The sequence below is a fragment of the Bidens hawaiensis genome, unplaced genomic scaffold, assembly GCF_021521415.1.
Source record: "Bidens hawaiensis isolate Kalapana, Puna unplaced genomic scaffold, B.hawaiensis_p1.1 tig00054181_1, whole genome shotgun sequence".
Classification (NCBI taxonomy): Eukaryota; Viridiplantae; Streptophyta; class Magnoliopsida; order Asterales; family Asteraceae; genus Bidens; species Bidens hawaiensis.
Genome location: NW_027499775.1, coordinates 38539 through 63076, shown reverse-complemented (window position 1 = coordinate 63076; position 24538 = coordinate 38539). Strand labels below are relative to the sequence as shown.

The 24538-nt window shown below is 37.8% G+C and overlaps 1 pseudogene across 1 annotated transcript; it reads left to right on the top strand.

Annotated features, from left to right (window-relative positions):
- Nucleotides 1–2086: 2086 nt before the first annotated feature.
- On the top strand, nucleotides 2087–2827 carry LOC143600502 (EG45-like domain containing protein pseudogene; annotated as a pseudogene). The gene is made up of 2 exons (XR_013147483.1): nucleotides 2087–2195; nucleotides 2507–2827. The product of XR_013147483.1 is annotated as an EG45-like domain containing protein pseudogene (transcript).
- Nucleotides 2828–24538: the final 21711 nt, after the last annotated feature.

Here is a 24538-nt window from a genome sequence, read left to right as displayed (position 1 = left end):
TGTGATGAAGCCGAAACCTTTGGTGTTGATGAACTTCACGGTGCCAGATTGCCTTTCGCTATGTTAAACACTAACAAATACAGATTGCAAGGAAGTTTGTTTTTTTATATTATCTGTGACGGTGATGGTGATGCATTTAGACTAATTTCATATCTGAGATGCAATATCTAATTGATGCATTGATGCTGAATAAAATCTTCAAAACAACTTCTGATCTTCATCATATTTCTTCATAAAAGCATCCATTAAACTTCTCAAAAATCTTCAAACGAACCTTTAAATGTGGCGGTTAATCCGGATCTACGAACACAAGACGAACTTCACACACAATTACTTCCTCAAATCTTCAAACTTTATTTTCAAACATCAAACTTTATCTCCTTGCTTCAACGGATCTTCAAAAGCTTCAAGAAATTAACGTCTTGGTTCGGGTAATAGCGGAAATAGAACCCGAATATCAAGAACAAAGTTGAATCGGTTGATTCAAAACCGCTCTGATACCAATTGTAGGTCCCAACGGGATTCGACAACGAACAACTTTGTTCTTGATAAGTGCTCGAGACGGGTGCGGTATAAACAAACGATCGAACAAATATATAAAGATAATATTGAACGACTCCGTAACCGGTAACAAAATATTCATAATATTAAAATGAACCGATCCCACCCAAGGTGAGCTCCCCTTGGGTGGTTGTTTACACCATCAAAACACACACATAAATGACAAATACAAATCCTATTTATAGCCTAACATGTTTCTAGAAGATCTCCACCCCGTTGAAGTTAAACGCGTGCATCGAAGTTCTCGTCTCATGTCCGGACTTCGCGCCGACATTAATTATTATCTTGACCGTGAATAAAATAATGGATTTCGTAATTTGATATCGCAAGTCACAAATATTGGCCCTACACTTCTAGCATCATCTACAAACTCATATAAGTCATTTTGCCATTCTGGCTGCTCAATTCTCATTTAACTTAATTTTTGATGTCTGACCTCAATTATTACCACCCTTGCAACTTTATGACCGAGTTCTCGGTAATCATGATTGAGAATGTGTCCATGGGTACAACATATACCAAAATTCTGGTGTCCAAAATTAATTATTGATGAAACAAACTAATTCGTCATTAAAGTTGTAAGCTCCCCTGCTAAGAATTACATGAAACACTTTTCCTGCATCCACATAAATCATTCTCCCTACATAAAAAAATGAAACTTATATCCTGTTGAACAAAAAGTTCTCCTTATACAATTTAATCAAGAAAATGTCCATCTAATAAAAAAAAGAACAAAATCTGATGAAATGAAAAGAAACTAAGAAAATGGAGGAAGTAATGTATCAATTTAGAAACAAATAGCAATGCTTAAAAATAATATTTATTTGATAAATATAACGTATGTGCCAAAGAGACCTGAGAAACTCTTGCTCCAAATTCAATATAATTATCATTTTGTAGATTTCGTTAAACAAGTAGATTCAGGTACATTTATGTTTTAAGATGATCTAGATGTTGAACATAGATATTTATTTCATGTCATCAGATTATTTACAGAACATGAAAACAATTTAATTTGTATTTTTATGTATTATTTTATAAACTGCTAGAGGCGGAATTGTGATTATAAAAATAGGCCCATTTGTAAAATTAGGCAGTGATTTGTAATAGCGGTTGTTTAGAAACGCCATTTCATTAGTAAATTTGTGAATCGGCATGTCGATTGACCACAAAGCACCGGTTCAGTGCATATAAATACTCAATGTAAACATCATTTGCAATCAATCATGTTTTTCTATTTCCTGTGTTATTACTCTCTAGTTCATATTCTGTACAATATTGATGTGTTTAATTCTAATACAAGATACTATATGTAGAACTATTGTTTTCAGGTAACATGTCACATATGTGATATGATCCACTTGCTTGACTTCCTAACACATTTGTATTTTGTTGAATAGATAGAAGAAAATTCTTACACCATCTTATCACATTCCAACTTCGTCTTTGCCGCTATAAAAGTATATCTTTTTTTATATCTCTTTACCAAATCATATTTGGTGTCTTTGGAAACTTATATTAAAAAATGATCAGTTTTGTGACTAGAGCTCTGATCTTGGTTTCAATGGTAGCATGTCTCACATCCGTAGCTCATGCTATTGCAGGCCAAGCGACCATCTACACTCCGTCCCTTCGTAAGTATACTTACCTTAAATATTAACTAACCCGATTTATCTTCATAGTAGATTTTTAAGTATAATCTGGTCCCATGTTGGGTTCAGTTCTAAAATCAAATAAACAATCTAGTAAGTATATGAAACGATATAGGGTCAGTCCCCGGGTGTAGCATATGGAACTAAGTTGAAGATATGATATGTCAATTGTGATAATACCTGCCTAAAACCTGACCCTAGTATATATTAACATTAGGGTCAGTTCCCGGGTCTAGTCTTTACCATTAACCTGATCATAGTTTTGGGTATTTGACTGTGGTATATATATGTAGCATCTGCATGTGTTGGTAACCCAGACAGTGGTGGTATGACCGCAGCAGTAAATAGAGGTTTGTTTGCAAACGGAACAGCGTGTGGGACTAGGTATCGTGTGACTTGCACTGGAACCACCTCAAACGTTCCGCGACCTTGCACAGGCAATAGTGTTAATGTTACCATTGTTGATATTTGTGTCACATGTTCGGCAAATCAATTTGAACTCTCTCGAGAGGCCTTTGCGGTGATTGCTAATACTGATGCCGGGAGAATTAACATCGATTATATCCGGTAACTGTACACAAAACCCAAATTTCGTATGTTGAATATATAAACCTGTTAATCTGTTATTTGTGGACTTTTGGCTAATTTTGCTTCTTTGTATATTACAGGATCTGATTCTATAAATAGGTACGCAAGATGCCAAAAATCAACTCCATGTATGACTTTACTTTAAGATAAATATGGCCATTTGTTGAATAAAATTGTTGATTTTAGTTAATGTTCGTTTTTCTTGTGTCGAGAACTTAAGCACCATATTTATTTTAGTTCGACTTTGACAATATCATTTAATAAGACATCAGTTATTTAATAACATTTTTCAAAGACATAATCTAGTAATACACTAGGTGCTGGCTGTGCAGCTACGAAATTGGCATGGGCTGATATTCGTTCGGTTCGTCATAAAAAAATACCCCGTTTTTATATAAAAAAAAAACTGGATTTGTAAGAAAACAAATTTAAACACAACTGAGAAAATCATGAAAATGAATAGTCGTACTGGTTTTGATATTATAAAGAAATCATAGTGTTCGGTTGGAGTTTGTTTGGTTCGTCACGGTACTAGTACAGCAATGACAATATATATCGTATAGTTTATGAAGTCAAACAATACTTTATTTTAATACAACTCTATACCACAATGTCAACGTTAAAAAGTTTACTCACAACCGTGCATTCAGTTACTTAAACTAATTTAACGAACACAAGTTATTGTGAAAGATTAAACTTAGCAATAAATAAATGAGTCACGTGTTTGTATTATTTACAGCATAGTCCGAAAATGAAACGTAAAAAAAATATAAGATAGTAAATATAAATTATTTATTTCAATAAACTATTTATTTTTTTTAAAAGCCTATATAAATATATATGTTATACATAATTATGTTACACAATTTAAATCTAATGAGCATACACAAACTAGTAAACTTAATATATAAGAACTTGATGAGTTGTAAGAAATTTAAGAACTTAATATGGATCATAAAATCATTTAAATGGTATAGAATATATCACTGAGATTAAAAATTAAATTAGGAAAGAGAATAAAGATTTGTGATGATTACACACTACTGTAAACGTTAGTTACATCTGTGTAAAAAGTCGATTCATTGTGTAAAAAAATAATGTAATTTTTTTAAGTAAATGTAGCCTAAATATTACTTATATGTAAAAAAATCAAGAAAACAATTATTACTTTGAGTTTTCAAAACTCAAAGTGGTTCTTAAAAGAAATCAATTATAAACACACACACACACACACATATATAGGGGATGGTTCAGGCGAGAAACAATATTACTGCGAGAAACGAATACATGTCACTAGTTTTATTTTAGATTCTAAATGCTTAAAGATAAATGAATAAAGTATAAATGCATTCTTTTTTTTTTCAATTAATATAACTAATAAACCATAATAGTTATCTATTCAATTAATATAACTAATTAAATTATTATAATTGAAAAATATTAAGAATTCATTTATTGTTATAACTTATTTTTTCTCTCTTAAATTTTTAATCCTGCACAAGTACAATTTATTCATATATTAAAATTTCTTTCTTTACAAAACCAATTTCTTCCAACTCAATATATTAATATCCATCAATACGTAGTTACATTGTGATGAATAGTAAAAAAAAACTATCTTACGCTTGTTTGCATTAAATATTAACAAAAAAATATACAACCTACACAAAAACATAACCTACACACGAAAAACATATAACATATACACAAAATTGAGCATCAATAGAAAAACACACGTATGAAAACGTAGGACCTACACACGAAAACATATAACCTGCATACGAAAATTTTATCCTACACAAATACAATTTATTTATACATTAAAATTTCTTTCTATGCAAACCAATTTCTTCCAACTCAATATATCAATATCTGTCAACACTTAGTTACATTGTGATGAATAATACAAAAAACTATGTTACATATGTTTGCGTTAAATGTCCATAAAAAATATACAACCCACACAAAAACATATAACATACATTTGTTCTATGAATAAGAAAATATATAACCTATACACGAGCAACATATAACCTACACACGTATAGGACATGCGTATCTTTGTGTAGTTTCTATAATTGTTGATGTTGAATGACATATATAAGTTGTATGTTTTTTTGTATGTTGTACGTATTTGTTGCTCAAAACAAGTGTAGGTTATATAATTTTGTGTAGGCTGTATAGTTATTGTTTATATTTAATGGACACATTTGTATGATATTTTTTTTATTATTATTAATCACAATAATTTTTCTAGATATATCAATTGGAAAAAAATATTATGTTTTGATATTTATTGTTAAAAATTACGCGTTGATATATATGCTAACAAATTGAGTAGAAAGAAATTTATTTTTTTAATATAAGAAACAGTATTATATGAATAAATTGTATTTTTGTTGGATAAAATGAAGAGGGTGTAAATAAATTATAAATTAGTGTTTTTATCTTTTTAATTATTATAGTTAAATTAGTTACGTATATTAATTAGAGAAATTTATTATGATTATATTAGTTGTATTAATTGAAGAAATATAGTGCATTTATTGTTGCATTTTCATGTTTTTCATTTATTTTTAAATATTTAAAAACATAAAATAAAACTATTGACTAATATTCATTTCTCGCATTTCTGGAACTAATATCATTTCTCGCCTGAACTTAAGCATATATATATATATGGTTAGTTTCATTACAGAACTCCAAAAAACTTAAGAACTTTGAGAACTCTTAACAACAAACTATTTTTTTTGAAATTTTTATGTATATTATTATTATTAGAGAATTGTTTATCATATTTTTAAAGAAAATTTTGATTACATATGTAAATCACAAGTTTACACATGTGTAAAATTTATTTAATAACAAATTTACATATGTGTAAAAAAAATAGATATGTGTAAAAACTAATTTTCATAAATGTAATCGTAAACATAGATATAAAAAGTGATAAAACTAAACTCAAATAATATTTACATACAAAAAACTTTTATAAAAAAGTTAGTTTTTAAGAGTTATATAATAATACTTATCATATATATATATATATATATATATATATATATACTCTCACATAGGGGTGGGATCCATTGAAAACTCCTTTTAAAGAGAAAACTTGAAGACTCTTAAAAACTATTTTTAACTTTTTTTAAAATATTTTTTTGAAGTTTCTGTTTTTTCCATTATTCATATATTTGTTATTGGCTCCAAAAAAAAAAAAAAAAAAACCCTTGTCGGTAACCTCGTCGGTGTAGTGCACATGTGTAATGGTGTGCATTGCATGTATGCAAAAGTGTTTGTATTTCATAGTATACAACACTATTGCACATATTTGATACACACTATTATAATAAGACTAATACGCACATCGATTACACATTAGTACGTATGTGTAATACAACATTAACGCGCATGTGCACTACATCGACTTTTTATTTTATTATTATTCTTTTTCCATATAATACATGTAAGGCCCCGTTCCCGGTAACCCTACTTTGGTGTTGGATTTACTCATAAACATAGTTCTAAGATCAGAGTTAATTAAAAACTTTCCGCGGAATACATAATATTAAACACTCTTACAAAGCATAAGTACTTGTTATAACAAAATACATTAAGACTTAAACAATAACATTAATGACACATGAATCTCCGGCTTCGATGCCAGTCTTCATCCATTTGCCACGTGTTCCGCCTCAAGCAACCCGCCTCATTCTACTTACCTGCGTGCATACTAAAAGTCAGCTACGCTGAGTGAGTTCTACTTTAACAAGTTATAGGATTATTCTTACACATTATTTTATTTACAAACAACATTACTTGCATTATTCTTACCTTAATCTTACTCTTTCTTACACATATACAGTTATTCTTTCATTCTTGCACAGATATTATAAGGGTCCTTCACCCGACCTCTTGCACATATATTATAAGGGTCTACAACCCGACCTCTTGCACCGATATCATAGAGTCGGCCACTCTATTCTTGCCCAGGTATTATAAGGGTCTGTCACCCTGACTCTTACATTAGACTCATACTAAACTTTTACAATCATGTTAAGTTAGACAACTGACACATACAAGTTCTAACATTTTTCTTTCATTCTTGCATTAATCATATAAGTATATATGTTACTAGTCTTACAAGTATGCACACAGCCCCGAAAACATTTCAAGAGAAAGGGGGCTAGAACTCACCTGAAGTCGGTTTCTCTCACCGTTAATGGTAATGCCCTTCCTTAGCTGTGCGCGGCTAACTGTGCAACACATAACGAGTATCAATTATATGAGTCTACTACTTCTTACGTCTACATTACTGAACCCTCAACTAACGGGGGTCCGGTGGCAGCGCCCCTAGTTGCGGGGTCTAGGGGCGGCAGCCCCTAGCAGGATCCAAGGGGCAGAGCCCCTGGCTGGGGTTGAGCTGCCAGGTCAGCTCAGAAAAATTTTATTTTCGTTAACAAGTCCCTCATCAAAAACGCATCAGAAAATCGATTTCATGAAATTTCGCATGAAAATTTCGCTTCGCATGCGATTTCGCTTCGCATGCTGATTTCGCTTCGCAAGTTGGTTTCGTTTCGCATGGCGTGCGATGCGAAACCCTTTTTCATGCGAAAAAAACCCCTTTTTACTTTATTTTTACCATTTTAGGGCCATTTTCCTCCGAGACTCTTCCTTATGACCCGATTCTACTCTTTTTATGGGTTTCGGGTCGTACCAACTTTGTATACCCGTGTTTTTCATGGTCCGAACATCATCTTTTGTCCTATAACACCCCCGTGAGGTTATAACTTACCAAGTTTATGTTTTTCTTACGTTCTACAACCCGATCTATCGTTCTATCAGTTTGCATGTCGAAATCAACCACAAAACTTAACCTTGTTGGCCAAAACTCACCTTTTGCTCCGGGTTCGGTTCAGATCTGGACAAACCCGAAGATCTGGATGTGTTTCTTGGTGTAGTATGATGTTTATACACGAGATTCTTCCTTCTTTTCAGCTCGAAATTGGATTCGGGTTTAGAGAGAAAGTGTGTTTTCTAATGTGTGTGTGGTGGGGAAGAAATGGTGAAAGGATGGGGGAATGGCCTTATATAGGGGGCTATGGGCCCCATCACCCATTTCCCATATCAACACCAATCCTTTTCCAAATATAAACACGCACACGATTAAACTAACGACACACAGTTAATGACAAATCCTTATGTTATTTAATATTCTCAAGATACGGATGTTACAATACAACATTACTACACATATACAATACACAAATATTAAATATATACAAATAAACACTATTGAACTTAAAAATACATATTAATACACATGTGTAATACAACGGTTTCGCACAGTAATACGTATGTGTATTACAGTGGTTTTTTTTTTAAATTTTTAAATTTTTTTTATTTTTTTTATTTTTTTCGAGTGAAGGAGACCAAAATATAAGAATAATGACAAAAACGGAAATATTTTTTTATATTTAATTAAAAATAATTCTTTAGATGTTTTTAAGTTTTCTTTCTAAAGATGAGTTTTCTTTTGATCCTCTCCCTATATATATATATAATTAGATACAAAGTAATTCATGTTGTAAATAGTTTTCTCTCTCTACTTTTCTTTTTAAGAAGCTTGATTACAAGTTGTATTTGATATTTTTGTTTTAATCAACAATTTATATAACCAAACTATATTATTATATATTTTTATGTCGTTCAAAAAAATTTTTTATTATAACTTTTTAATTAAATATGGATTAAAATTAATGGTTGTCCTTACGTGTCAAAAAGATAGCATAAACAAATAGTAACTTGGACTTTGTCATACCGAATTCTTAATCTTCATGCTCTAAGACTTAGACACAATGGTGTGGGTTACAATTTCCCATTGGAGAAGATTATGTGGCTGACGGTTCCAGCGGTGTTCACCATCCCACTTAAATCGGCGCCGCCGATGATGAAATATTGTTGGAGAAACCACCGCTAAATATGTCGTTATGTTTGACCAATTCCAAAAATAAAATATTATTCTTTACACAACTCTGTTAGACAAATTCCAGAAAAACAAAACTATACTTTATTCAATATTACAGTTTCACAACGGTTATTTTAACAAAAAATAATAATAATAATAATAATAAATAAATAACTTATTAAATCATATAAATAAATCCTTCCTTTTTTATTTTTTCCGTATAAAAAATACAAATCTCTCTCAAGTCAAATCTTAATTCAATTTTGTTATGGATTTGTCATCCGATGACGAGTCAAATTCGGACGTTACGTTTCTTGTTCACACAATTGTTTCTACTGCAGCTTCTATAGTAATCGACGAGGGAAAAAATTGGAAACCGAAAACGAGAAGAGCTACTTTCATAAACGAAGACTGTGAAGCGGGTCATAAGCGCCTAGTAGCTGATTACTTTGACGACAATCCGGTATATGACGAAGAAATGTTTAAGAGACGTTTCGTTTGAGCAAAGAGTTATTCATAAAGATTGCTAAAGATTTAGAAGTCTACCACTCTTTTTTTAGACAATTGATGGATGCAAAAGGACATCGAGGTTTTACAACTAACAAAAAAGGCACTGTTGGACTACGTCAAATGGGGTACATGATAACATCAAAAACTTGAGATGAATATTTGAGAATGCCTGAGAGAATCGCACGAGAAAATATGTATAAATTTTGTAAGTGTGTCATCAAGATTTATGTAAAACAATATATGAGAAAATCCAATTCAAATGGCTTTTTACAATTATACGAAGCACATGAATCTAAACACGGTTTCCCAGGAATGCTTGGTAGCTTGGGTTGTATGCATTAGGAGTGGTAAAATTGTCTAACTGCTTGGAAAGGTCAGTACATGAGAGGTGATCATCGTCATCCAACAGTGGCTTTGGATTTGGAAGCAGTAGCTTCAGAAGATTTGTGGACATGGCATGTGTATTTTGGTGTTGCTTGTTCGAATTACGACTTAAACTTTCTGGACACTATTCAACGACATAGAAAGCGGGTTGCACCAGATTCTATTTTTGAGATTGATGAAGTGAAATATAAATACGGTTATTATCTTGATGACGGTATTTACCATGATTATGCCGTGTTTATAAACTCATATTTGGATTGGTGAAAAACGTAAGGTACTCGCAAAAGCTTAAGAGGCAGCAAGAAAGGATATCGAGCGAGCAATTGGTGTGTTGTAAGGCCCCGAACCCGTCAGCCCTACTTTGGCATTAGATTAACTCATAAACACGGATCTAAATATCAGAATCAATAAAACTTTCGCGGAAGACTTAAACTTCAATCATATGTTACATAAGCATATAAATCTTGTGTTATCCAACATTCATCTTATTTAAAACCATAACATAAAACCTCACAATATGAAACATCATTACATTTCTTCTTTAGATGTCAACCTCTTCAACTCATGCCACATGTCTCCCTCAAGCTAGCTTCTTCTCCTATTTGCCTATGTGCATACTAAAAGTCAGATAAGCTGAGTGAGTTCTAGTTTAACATGCAACATAACACTCATTCACATATTAACACATACGTATCCAGAGATACACATTGCATACTTAACTTCTTGTTCTTTCTTTCGTGCATATGTGCATACTTACTTACATTCATACCTTCTTATCTTTACTTACTTTAATTAATAGATTCATAATAATTCATACACATTTTAAGGGCCTTTCGCCCGATAACATTCCCAGAAATTATTATGGTTTGCCACCTTTTATAACCGTACATCCACACTTTCATTCCATATATATATATATATATATATATATATATAATCATGATTTCAAAAACTTTCTATATATACAACATTCACATACAATGCACTTACTAATTAAAGTAAGTGTATTAACTTATCACTTACGTGTATGCACACAACCCCAAAAACATTTAAAGGAAAACGGGGCTAGAAACTCACCTTAATCCTGTTATGTTCAGAGCTAATGGTAAGTCCCTCCTTCAAAAAGTATAAGTGTTAACTAACTACTTTTCAAACCAAGTCTTACTACCTAAGTTAATAGATCCAATTAGCTTTGTCATTGTTGTTAACCACACCAATCGCAATCGCATTCTAGCCGATCGCAATCGCATACATAGTCAAATCGCAATCGTATGCTTTGCCAAATCACAACAGCATCGTTAGCCAAATCGCAATCACATCCTTACCCAAATCGAAATCCCATTTTAGCCAACTTGCAATCGCGTTCTAGCCAAAATGCATTCTTAGCCAAATCGCAATCACATTCTTAGTCAAATCGCAGTCGTTTTCAAGATACTCCCATGCGCAAGAACCTTAGCTCTGCACTGTTCGATGCGTCCCTGAAAGGTTGGTTAAGGAATTCCAAACGTTTGTTCTTGGGACCATTTACTGCTCAAGGTCCTTCTTCCGCCACCTTACCTGAGATTGTCGATGTGGATGCTGATTTTACATTTCCTATTTCCGAAGCTGCTCAAGAGTCTGGTCTTTCTGCTGCTACGAAAGCTGATCCCAAATACAAAAAACCTGTTGTGCCAGAGACCCCCGCTGCTTCTCCTCTGGTGATCCCATTCCTAGTGATATCTTTACCCATAAGTGGACCTTGACTGTTGGTTCTTCTATCAATACTCCCCAGCTTGCCCATGAGTTCTTGACCCAGGTTGTGCCGCCTATTGATTACGCTCACGTGCCGTCCTTGGATCCTGACGGCCTTGTTGGTGAGTTTAGTACTTACCTATAACGAACTTTAGTCTTAGGAGCCTCCATCCGTCAGGCTTTTTTTGACACTAACCTCCTTTATCACGAGGGCCAAAACAAAATTGTAGGTTTAAACAAGTCTTTGGAAGGTCATGGTAAAAGGATCCTTGAAATGAGAAAAAAGGTTACACTTTCCGAAGAGAAAAGTTTAGAGGTGCCTGGGTTGGAGGCTGCTTTGGAATCTTCCTAGAAACATGTGTCTCTCTTGACTGCTGAACTTGCTGCTTCCCAGGAGAGGGTTAAGGAGCTTGATGCTGTTTGTTCCTCTCTTTTAGAGGCTCAGGCGAAACTTACCGAGGTTAGCTTTTTTCTCTCTTCTGTTTCTCTTGTCATTTTTCTGTTGTTTATGCTAATTGTTTGATTTGTTTTCTCTAGCTTGAGTGGACCCCTTCCCTTATAAAGATTCATGAGTTAGAAACTTCTTTGGATCGGGAACGGGCTAAACGTGAGTCACTTGTGGAGCAGATGGAGGTGGTCAAGGAACAAGAGGGACAGAGGGTGAATGAACAACTTAGAGAGGAGAGGGGGTGGATCATTTCCACGGGTTTTCATCAGGTTTCTGAGAGGGCCCTGGGGTGTATGGAAACTCTAGAGGTTAGGATACCTTGAATTGGGCAATCTTTGCATCCGACTTCCAACAAGAACTTCGGGCTGGCTATAAGCATTGCTCTCAGGGAACTCCTTTACAAGAGGTTCCTTCTTTTTCAGCCTTTGCTGAGCTGAAGCTCAGGAAGCCTTCGTGGCTTTCTCTGCTCATGTGCCGCCATATTAGCGCAAATATCTTCCAATCTAGGAGTGTTAGTTGAAGAGATTCAAGCCCTGTCTTTGATTGTGGATCCCCCCTTTCCACCCCCTGATGTGCCCTCGTCATGGCTTGGTTATTTCTATTGTTGCTTATCGTTGTGGTTTGAACAGTTTTAAACTTATTCGGCTATTTTCCCCAATGTGGGTTATGACTTGATTTGAACATGTTTCCCTTGTATGTTTCTTATGAATATGTGGTAATGCCTTTAGTACTTACAATTTCTTTTGATAGTTATAGTTCATGAACTATTTAGGTGATGTTTGGTTAACCATTGAACCTATCGGCGAAGCCTTCCTTTTGTTGTTTGTGACAAAAAGGGATTTAGATGAGTTTTACGAGGCACACTCGTGTGTTGAACTCATTTATATTTATGCAAGCTTGTTTTTACGAGGCTGACTCGTCTCCCGTTATTTGTTCTTGCATATCTCTCTTACTTTCGGGGAGATAAGTGTTTTTAGTGTTTTTCTTAAAAACCTATGGTACCTTTGGGTACAAAAACTTTTACCATGCATTTCCATTTGAATAGTGTTTACATCAAAATTTTACTAAAAGTGAAGGTTACGTCTTTCTGCCATGATTTCCCTCTCGGAGAGGTTCTTGCTTTATTCATCTAGCCCATGTGATTTTTCCAAAAATGGGATTCCCTTGTCTTGACTCATGCATAATACTTTCTAAGTTGCATTGAGTTCCATGTTCATGGTATCTCTTTTCCTAAAAGGTCAGCCAGTCTGTAGGCACCCTTTCCCCCGGCCATGTGACCTGGTAAGGTCCTTCCCATTTGGGCCCAGTTTCCCCGGTCTTCCTACCTACTTGCCTCATTTTTTCTTAAAACCAAATCTCCCTCCTTAAGCATGACTTCCTTGACTCGGGAGTTGTATTTTTCCACCTTTTTCTTGTATTCCACTTATCTTCTTGCTGTCGCTTCCCTCCTTTCTTCGGCCAAATCCAAGTTTAACTGTAAATCCTTTTCATTCTCTTCTCCCCATTTAAAAGTTTGGCTCGTGGGGGATCCGATCTCCACTAGTATCATTGCCTCTGTCCCATATGTCAAGCTAAATGGTGTTTCCCCATTGCTCGTCTTGGGCATAGTCCAGTGGGCCCATAAGACATGGGGCACCTCCTCAACCCATGAACATCTTTGTCTTCCCAATCTTCTTTAATCCCTTTTACTATGCTTCGGTTAGCCCGTTCTACTTGGCCATTGGCCTGGGGATGGGCTACTTAAGTGAATACTTGCTTTATCTTCAACTGATCACACCATTCACAGAAGGGATTATTGGCAAACTGCTTCCCATTATCACTAACAATGGAGTGTGGTAACCTAAATCGGCATATAATATTCTCCCATACAAACCTCTTTATTTGCTGCCCCGTTATGATGGTGAGTGGTTTGGATTCCACCCACTTAGTGAAATAATCAATTTCTACCACCAGGAATCTGGCCTTTCCTGCCCCCTCAGGGAAAGGGCCCACTATATCTATGCCCTATTCTGAACAGGCCAAGAAGAACATACCGAGATCAGATTTAACTTAAGCTTTCGCCCTACTGGGGCATGTACTTCGCAGTGATCACATTTTTGTATTTCTTTTACGGCACTTAAGAACATGGCCAGCCAATAGTATCCAGCTCTCATGGCCCGGGCTACTACCATTTTTGGTCCCAATCTACATCCCGCATATTCCTTCATGTATCTCCCTAATTACATACTCTGCTTCCTTTAAGTCGATACATCTGAGAGATGGTCCTAAATAGGATCTTCTATATAGAGCCTCGATAACTTCGTATCGTAAAGCCCGGTCTTCAGTTTTCTTTCTTCCTCCTTGTCCTCCGGAACTATCCCTTCCTGAAAGTACCGCAGGAAGGGGGTCGTCTAGTTTTCTTCTTAGACCTTTGTGCTGGCAACTGTGACTTCTGCTATTGATGGATGCTAAAGGACTTTTACTTTTACTTCTTTGCCAAGTGATCAAAAGCCACGACGACCAGTTTGCTTAGAGCATCTGCCTTTTTGTTAAGGCTTCTTGAGATGTGTATTACTTCTGACCCATCAAATTTTCGCAATAGTTCTTGCGTCTTCCTTAGGTATTCCACCATCTTGGGATGTTTAGCTTCGTAACTCCCTCTGACTTGATTTGCTACCAACACAGAATCAACATGAGCCTTAACCCTTTTAGCCTTCACCCTTTGTGCCATTCTTAGGCCGGATAACAATGCTTCATATTCAGCCTTTTTAATCGTGCTGGGAAAGTCTAACTGCACTGCATAAGTCAGCTCCCAAGACTAACTAAATAAGCCCTACCCCACTTCCTTCTTCATTGGAGGCCCCGTTAGTGTACAAATTTCATAGTGTTTCTTCCTAGGCAGCTTCTTGTATTTTATTTGTCTCAGCGGCAATCATATTTTCCCCTTCCCCTTCTTCCTCTCTTTCTTCTATTGCATTTTCTGTAAAAACAAATTCAGCCATCACCTGTCCCTTGAAAGCAATGCGAGGCTTATATTCAATGGTGTGATCCCCCAGCTCAATTTCCCACTTGGGCAGCCTTCCTGATACCTCTGGTTTTGACATCACCTGTCCCATGGACTTTCAAATCCTAGAAGGCTTTTTCCGCTTCACTGTCCTAGCAGAACTTACTTTTCTTGGTGTTTCTTCTCAACACTGCCATGAACGGAAGAGTTCTTTCCGCTATCTTTTAAAGGAACCGAATAAGAGCCACCAGCCTTCCGTTAACCTTTGTACTTCCTTGAGGTTCCTTGGGGGTTTCATTTGGAGTAGGGCCTCTACCTTCTCCGGGGTGGCCTTGATCCCCTCCTTCGTCACTAACACCCCCAAGAATTTTCCTTCTTCAACCCCAAAAGAGAGCTTCCCCGGGTTTAGTTTCATGTTGGCTCTTTTTAAAGTTTAAAATGTTTCTTTGATGTCATTCAGCATTCCCTCTTCATTTTTTATTTTGATGACCAAGTCGTCCACATAGATTTTAACATTCCTTTCTCTTTGTTTGTCGAAGATCTCATCCATGAAACGTTGATACATAGCTCCAGCATTCTTTAGCCCAAAAGGCATTTTTGTGTAACAATAAGTCCCCTCATTAGTGTAAAACGCCTTCTCTTCTTTATCTTTGGGATTCATTTTCACTTGATGGTACCCTTTGTATACGTCCAAAAAACACATTTTAGGAAACTGGGTTAAAGATTCAATTTTCTTCTCTACCTCCGGTAAGGGGTAGGAGTCTTTGGGGCATGCTTTATTCAAGTCTTTAAAATCGATACACATACAACAGCTGTGATCTAAATTGGCTATCATCATGGGGTTTGATATCCAGTGGGGATATCTCACCTCCTATACTATTCCAGCTTGTAACAACTTCCAAGTTTCCTCCAAGACAACTTGGATTTTCAGGCCACATGCCCCTCTTCTTCCGCTTAACGGGTTTCACCCAATGGAACTCCTTGAGGCTATGTTGCACTTGGTCCAATGGTATTCCCGTCATGTCTTCATGCTTCCATGCGAAGACATCGGTGTTTCTCAACAACAACTCTTTCAACCCTACTTTCCCCTTTTCGGATAGTTGTGTCCCTATTTTTATTGTCTACTCCGGGTGTTCCCCATTGATGACCCGTTCTTCTATTCCTTTTTGCCCCTTCTTCAGCTTATCTCCTGTTCCAACACTGACAACTGTCTCGGCTGAAGAACGGATGGTGGCTACCCTACTTAGAGTAGGGAACTTTATGCAGCCGTGTGCAGTGGAGGCTATTGCTCTGAGGGCTCTCATCCCAGGTTGACCAAGTATGATGTAGTACTTAGACGGAGCTCCCACTACAGAGAATCGTAGGCGTATCGTCCTGGTCTTCTCCCCGTCTTTGAGACCGAATGAGAGAGTCAGGGAGCCTAGATGCTTCACAACCTCTCCGGAGAACCCTATCAATGGGCACAGGTCTTCCTCTAACTTGCTCCTTACCTCCCATGTAGCCTGAAAAAAGAATGCTCATACATGACTTGCAAACCACTTCCCCTATCGACGTGCACACATGCTATGCGATGTCCTACTGCACTAGCCGATATGTTTAAAGGCATCTCCCGAGAGTCTTCGTTACTTAGCTCGGAAAATGAAAGAGGCACGTTCATCCATGAGGGGTTTGACGGGAATGCATCTATCCTTTTGACCTTGGGCGCCTTCTCCCTATCTTCCCTGTCATCTTCGCGCCCCCTGATCATGTCTACAAAGTGCTTGTCCTCGTCTTCCTCTTTGAATTTCGAGGAGGACTCCTAGGAAGGCAATAGCAGTAGCCCTGATTTCAATGAAGCCTCGCGTAACCTTTTTAGCTGAACGCAGTTGTTGGTGACATGCCCTTGGCTGTTGTGATAGTTGCAGTATCTTTGAGGGTTGGGTTTGTAAGGTTGCTTGGAAGGCCCATCACCTCCCCGGGCCCGTAGCCTGCCTTTCACTTAAAAGGGGTCTGTATCATGGGGCCTCTTATCATGGCTACCCCACTTAGAGTAGAGAACTTTATGCAGCCGTGTGCAGCGGAGGCTATTGCTCTGAGGTCTCTCATACCTGGTTGACCAAGCATGATGTTGTATTTAGACGGAGCTCCAAATACAGAGAATCGTAGGCGTACCGTCCTGGTCTTCTCCCCGTCTTTGAGACCGAAGGAGAGAGTCAGGGAGCCTGGATGCTTCACAACCTCTCCGGAGAACCCTATCAATGGGAACAGGTCTTCCTCTAACTTGCTCCTTACCTCACATGGAGCCTGAAAAAACAATGCTCATACATGACTTGCACACCACTTCCCCTATCGACATGCACACATGCTATACGATGTCCTACTACACTAGCCGATATGTTTAAAGGCATCTCCCGAGCGTCTTCATTACTTAGCCCGGAAAAATAAAGAGGCACGTTCATCCATGAGGGGTTTGACGGGAATGCATCTATCTTTCTGACCTTGGGCGCCTTCTCCCTATCTTCCCTGTCATCTTCGCGCCCCTTGATCATGTCTACAAAGTGCTTGTCCTCGTCTTCCTCTTTGACTTTTGAGGAGGACTCCTTGGAAGGCAATGGCACTAGCCCTGATTTCAGTGAAGCCTTGCGTAACCTTTTTAGCTGAACGCAGTTGTTGGTGACATGCCCTTGGCTGTTGTGATAGTTAAAGTATCTTTGAGGGTTGGGTTTGTAAGGTTGCTTGGAAGGCCCATCACCTCCCCGGGCCCTGTAGCCTGCGTTTCACTTAAAAGGGGTCTGTATCATGGGCTTCTTGTCAGGAGTGCGTGGGGAAGCGTGGGGGATAGTACGGAGAAGTACGGGACGAGGGGTGTGGGGGTGGTCAGTAGGGAGCTAACCGTGCCCCTTTCGAAGAAGATCTCCCTCGAGTAGTTAGGGCTCCCCCACTGTGCTTCCCCCCATTTCCTGTCTTAAAGACTCCCTTCTTTCCTTCCCATTCCCTTAGTTTGGAATCCGTATCTTTTCCCCTAACAAAAGCCCTGACTCGGTCCATGAGTTGGTCAAACGTGGCAGGGAAGTCTTCCCCTAGTTTTTCCGTGAGCTGGGAGAATCTTACCCCGTTAATGAACTAACTTATTTTCATTACCTCTGGAACCCTTTGATGTTCATACTTTCGGCTATGTACCTCTCCATAAACTGTTCGACTTTCTTGTCATCCCTTCTCCGGATCTCGGGTTCTTCATAGCTTTTCGTTGCTGGCCGAATTTCCAAAGGAACTTCTCCGGCAGCTCTTCGTAGTCATCGATGCTTCCTGGCTCCAAATTGTCGAACCAAACCCTAGCTCCCCCGTCCGGGTCCGAGGGAACATAAGGCACCACACAGGCATGGTCCAGCAACTTATGAGTCCTACCCCTCTAAAAGTGTGTAAATGATCCTCCGGGTCTTGCGTCCCATCGTATTTATCCACTGTGGATGGGTATCGCAACTTCGGAGGCAACATGGTTTCGGCTACAAGCTTGGTGAACTTGGAAACGTCAGAGGTGTCTTTGGGCCTGTAGGGGGGCTTCCAGGAGGTCCCTAGGAGCCTTCTCCTTTCCCTTGGTTGCAGAGAGGAGGGCCACTAAGGATTCTAGCAACGAATTAGGATCTTTGTCCGCAGCATCTCGGCTCTCTTCATTCTTCTCCAATCCCGGAGTTTCAAACGAGAGTCGAGCTCGAAGAGCTTCCAGTCTCTCTTTTTTCTCTTGCTCCTCAAGGAATGTTTTCAAGGCATCCTTGTCAGCTCTTATGAACTCGGGGTTGACCTTCCACCCCTCTTTTTCGCTTTCGCCGTGTTCCGAGTTGTTCTTTTCAGCCTCGTCTCGTTCAGTTTCTTCTTCAATCAACATCGAGCCGTCGGTATCTCGTTCAGTTTCGTCTTCATCTGGGTTTTGATCAGCCATTCTTTTTAAGGCTTAAATAAGACCTGTGATTAAGAGGTCCGATGGATGACGCCAATGTTGAAACCTAATCCCTCAAAGGGGGGGGGGGTAATGTTTCTAACAGTACTTCAGAGAATGGTGATCAAGAGTATGACTGTGAGATGTGAGTAATATGTATTGATATCGTGTCTATCTCGCATTATGCATGGTCTTCCCTTCCCTTATATAGAGGGAAGGGGTTATACACTATGTATTGGTATTGCTCCTTTAGTTCTTCTCTTCTTCTTTGGTCCGACTGTTTCTTGGATCTTTATCTCCCGGATCTTGCTTCTTGTCTTGAGACAATATGTCTTGGGCCACCAACCGGATCAGGTGAACAGGAGATCATTTCCCTCCAAATCTATTTCCCTCCAAGTACTCTTCTAGAATGTCTTCTTGTTGAGCCATCCTTATTGGGCTCCTTTCCGTCTTAATTTTTGCATTAAAGCTATGGCGACATTACTTGAATGGTTTAAAATTTACGGTTTACACTGATCATAAGAGTCTAAGGCATATATTTAATCAGAAAGAGCTGAATATGAGACAAAGATGATGGATGGAAACACTAAATGATTATGATTGTGAAATCATCTATCACAAAGGGAAAGCCAATGTTGTGGCTGATGCTTTAAGCAGAAAGGAGCATGATAAGTCGAAAAGAGTACGAGCATTGAGGCTAGAACTTAAGATCGATCTATTAAATGAAATTAAAGAAGCTCAGAAGTTGGCACTAGAAGAAAATAACATAAAGGCTGAAAAAGAAAATGGAACAATAGATCAATTAGTTAAAGGTGATGATGAAATACTCAGGTTAGGAAAAAAATTTGGGTACCGATGGTTGGGAGCTTACGAGAGAAAATTTTAGAAGAAGCTCACAAGTCTATGTATATGATGCATCCGGGAAGTGATAAGATGTATCATAATCTTAAGGACGATTACTGGTGGATCGGGATGAAGAAAGAAATTGCCTTGTATGTGGCTAACTGTTTAACATGTTCAAAGGTCAAGGCCGAGCATCAAAAGCCATTAGGTTTATTGCAACAACCTGAGATCCTGATATTGAAATGGGATATGATCACTATGGATTTTATTATGAAGCTACCTAAGACTTCCCGACAAAATGATGCTATTTAGGTTATTGTTGATAAACTGACCAAATCTGCTCATTTCATTCCTATTCAAGAAACGTTTAGTATGGATAAGTTGGCACAGTTGTATGTGTAAAATATTGTATCATTGCATGGCGTGCCACTATCTATTATCTATGATTGAGACAGTCGTTTCACCTCCAACTTTTGGAGAAGTTTTCAAAAGGCGATGGGTGCGCGTTTAAATTTGAGTACTGCTTATCATCCACAAACGGACGGACAAAGTGAATGGACAATTCAAACATTGGAAGATATGCTTCGTGCTTGTGTTATAGATTTAGGTGGTAGTTGGGATACTCACCTATCTCTAATGGAATTTTCATACAATAATAGTTATCACACAAGTATACAGATGGTGCCATATGAAGCATTATATGGACGGAAGTGTAGAACGCCCGTATGTTGGTCTGAAATTGGTGATAATCAATTGTCAGGTCCTAAAATTGTTCAAAAAACAACTGACCAAGTTATTCAAATTCGAGAAAGACTGAAAGCAGCACAGGATAAACAAAAGGGTTATGCTGACGTGAGGCGAAAACCTTTAGAATTTAAAGAAGGAGATAAAGTGTTGCTGAAAGTATCACCTTGGAAAGGTGTTGTTCGTTTTGGAAAGAAAGGAAATTTAAGTCCGCGATTTGTTGGACCATTTAAGATTATTGAAAGAATAGGTCATGTGGCCTATCGATTAGATTTGCCTGAGGAAATGCAAGGAATCCACGATATGTTTCACGTATCCAATCTACGAAAATGTTTAGCTGACAAAACACTCGCAATGCCTTTAAAAGAAGTACAAGTAAATGAAAAGCTTAAGTTTGTAGAGGAACCAATACAAATTGAAGATAGTCAAACCAAGTTACGTAAGCGTAACAGATTGAAGTTAGTAAAAGTTAGATGGAGTTCCCGATGTGGTCCGGAATTTACTTGGGAACTTGAATCCGAGATGAAACGAAAATATCCATATCTCTTTACATGAATCTCGAGGACGAGATTTTTCTAAAGGTGGGGAGGATGTAACACCATGAAAATACCCCATCTAATTTTGGGCTAAAAATGCCAAATATGAAAGTTAAAAGGTTAAAAATGAAAATTTGAGTTCTGAGACTCATCGAGCTACGCGATGGTCTCCTTATAAACCTTGTCGCGCTACGCGGCAGAGAATCACACATTTTAAGAAAATGTGGGGCGCCGCGCTACGCGACGGCCAAACTCAACTGGTCCATCGCGCTACGCAATGACCAGGCTAACTAATCGTGACACGTGGGCAACCACGTATCAAAACGTGGTAGTTTCTGGTAAATTGCGGCGTCGTGCTACGCGACGGACCTTGGGAAAGGACCATCGCACTACGCGATGGCCTGAAAACTCAGGTATAAAAGGGGCAGCTACGGGTTCAGCCATTCCTATCCCATTTTCACCTTAGTTTTCACATAGTTAGCCTTGGTGAGCGTGCAAGGGAGTTCCGAGGTGCCGAGGGCTGTTTTCGTGAAGAAACGAGGTGTTGTTACGCTGTTTGACGAGTTGCTGATACCGTAAGCGAAGCGCGAGCTGAACTGCTGCTGTTTCCTTAGTTCTTATTCACCGGTTAGTTGATTAAGGTAGGATTATGGTTAAGTTATTTTACTATACAGTTATTAGAACCTAGTTAAGGGTATAGTCGTTAAACTGTAAATAGTTTTCAAAACAATGTTTTACAAAGTAAAGATGTTACTTCCACATGAAGTAATGTTATCGAAACTATATTTTGACGGGCGCGTACTAACTAGAAGGGGGAAATCATTAGTAGACTCTTCTTGTCTAAAGAAAGTAATTCGTACAATTCCCAATCAACCGCGGGACCCGTTTGCTTACCTGGAGAAGTTTACCAACATGATATCCTTTATTAGGCTAATGCGTGCTACTCCAAACGTCTTATGTAAATACAAAGTATTTTCATAAACGACTAAAACTATACTAAGGATAGGTCAGACCTAAGAGTCTGCTGATCAGACCTCGAGTCTGCTGAACTGAATCAGACTTCAAGTCTGCTAATCATACCTCGAGTCTGCTGAACTGAAACAGACTTAAAGTCTGGTGAATGATTAAGATATACCAACTAGGTACTTATGCATGCCTATTACAAATATAGGTTGATAGCATACTTGGGAGAGACGTTCTGGTATCACCAAACTGATAATAAAAAGGTGAACACGTTAACCTTTTATGGTCTGAACTAATTTTACACTTGTAATAGACAGGTTGTTTATTGCGAAGAGTCTTGTAAATGTTTGAACGAGATTATTGTCTCTAAAATTGTTATAATACAAAATAGATAACAAAAAGCAACTCAGACCGAATACACATGTGTCTGGATTCAAACATAACTGATAATTGGCATAAAAAACCAAGTCAGTCATAACTAGTTCTCCAACAGGGTTACATAGCCTAAGGGAAGGTCATCTCCGAACAGGGGCTATGTACTCGGGGAACCTTTGAATTGTGTGTGTAGGTAGTGGTACAAATCTCGGGAATGGACAGGCATTCCTGCTGAGTTTGTGAACAGAAAACTATGATTGTATTTAACGACTGTTATAAACTCTTTTATCGAGTCAACATTTCACCAGCATATAGCTGACGTGTTTTCCAACCCATGCAGGTAACTAGATGACAATAGATGGTATACAAGGATGGGAGTCATTACAAGATCGCTCAGGATGGCTGAATTTTGATATTTATAAATCCTTGTAATAATAATATCACTGTTTGTAAAATTGAAACTCGGGTATTTAATTCCCAAGTAATTTTGATAATGTAAATTAATATTTTATTATATTTAAAGACTTCCGCTAAAATAAACCCGCTGCTCTGATATATTTACAAAACCAGATACCAACTGGGGTAGTCGCACCTAGGCCCTGGACCGGGGTGTGACAGGTTGGTCTCAGAGCCATCGGTTTTAGTGAATTAGGTATTGATATTCATAGATTTTCATGTATACAAACCAAAGGAATTCAATGGAGACAAAGACGCGATTGTTACACTCTGTTGGATGGAAGAAACGGAGTCTATCATTATCATTAGTAAATGTACTAAGGAGAGTATCCAGTATACGTCCTAGATGTTTAAGGGAGAAGCACTGGAATGGTGGAATACATTGATTGAGGTGAAAGGCAGGAAGAATTTGTATAACCTTGAGTGGAAAACTTTCAAGGAGTTGATTAAACATAAATTTTTCCCTCTTCACGAAATTGATTAGATCTAGACAAAACTCTGGAATCACAAAGTTATTGGCACCAACCTCAAGGAGTATAACACCAAATTCCTTGAGTATTGTAGACTTGTACCACACTTGGTGACACCCGAGTATAAGAAAGTGACCAGGTATATTTATGGATTGCGTAAGGAGATTCGTGATCACGTGCGATCACACATGCCTGCACCAACTGAATCTGCTACTGAATTAGCTGGGTATTTAATGGAAAGTATGACAAGGAATCGTGAGGAGGAGAGAAAAAATGTGAGTGAGAAAAAGAAGGAATGTGATGATAAGAAGTTTGAAAGAGGAAAAGAAAGGTCGGCTATGTTTAATCTACCGCTGGGCAAGAATTGTGGAAAAAGGCACGTGGGAAGATGTTTAAAGTCTACACCAAGGATAGATGTTCGCAAGTTTAACCCATTTTCGTCATTCAATTTCTGTAAGAGGCCGGGATATAAAGAGGAAGATTGTCAAAAGAAATTGATCGTCTGTTTTGAGTGTGGTGAGAAAGGTCACTTCAGTGCAAAATGCACTAAGAAGAAACCAGCAACTGGTGGCGCCAGTTGAAGTGGTGCCAGTAATGATGGGAAAAGAGGAAATGCCCGTGCATTTATGTTGAACACACAAAAGGCGGGAGAATTGCCAAGCGTGATTACTGGTACATTTCCTATTAATAATGTTTATGCTAGAGTATTGTTTGATTCTGGAGCCAATCAAAGCTTTATAGATTATAAGTTCTGTAGTCTATTGAATGAACCTCTAGCAAAGCTAAATAATCATTATGAAGTAGAAACGGCTAATGGGAACTTAATTCGAATATCTGAAGTATTAAATAGTTATATTTCCTTAGCTGGATATGAATTGCTAGTACAACTTTTACCTATGGAGTTAGCAGGATTTGATGTAATACAAGGAATGGATTGGTTAGCCGCCAACCAAGTCTGAATCCTCTGTAATGAAAAAGCCATAGACCTACTGACTCCGAAAAAGAAAATCATTCGAATAGCAGGTGACAAAGAAGCTGGTAGAATCGGAATCATTTCGAAAATCAAAGCAAGTCACTGTTTGGGTAAATGCTGCCTAGCCTTTATGGCATACGTAACTAAAGATCCTGAAGATAAAAAGATGGAGGAAGTTCCAATTGTCTCTGAATTTACAGATGTATTTCCCGATGAATTACCTGGAATACCACCGGATCGTGAAGTTGAGTTCAGAAAGATTTAATTCCGGGAACAGCTCCGATTGCTAAATCTCCTTAGAGATTGGCATCGACCGAAATGAAAGAACTGAAGAAGCAACTGTATGAACTATTGGAAAAGAGGTTTATACGATCGAGTTCTTCACCGTGGGGAGCTCCAATACTATTTGTCAAGAAGAAGGATGGATCAATGAGAATGCG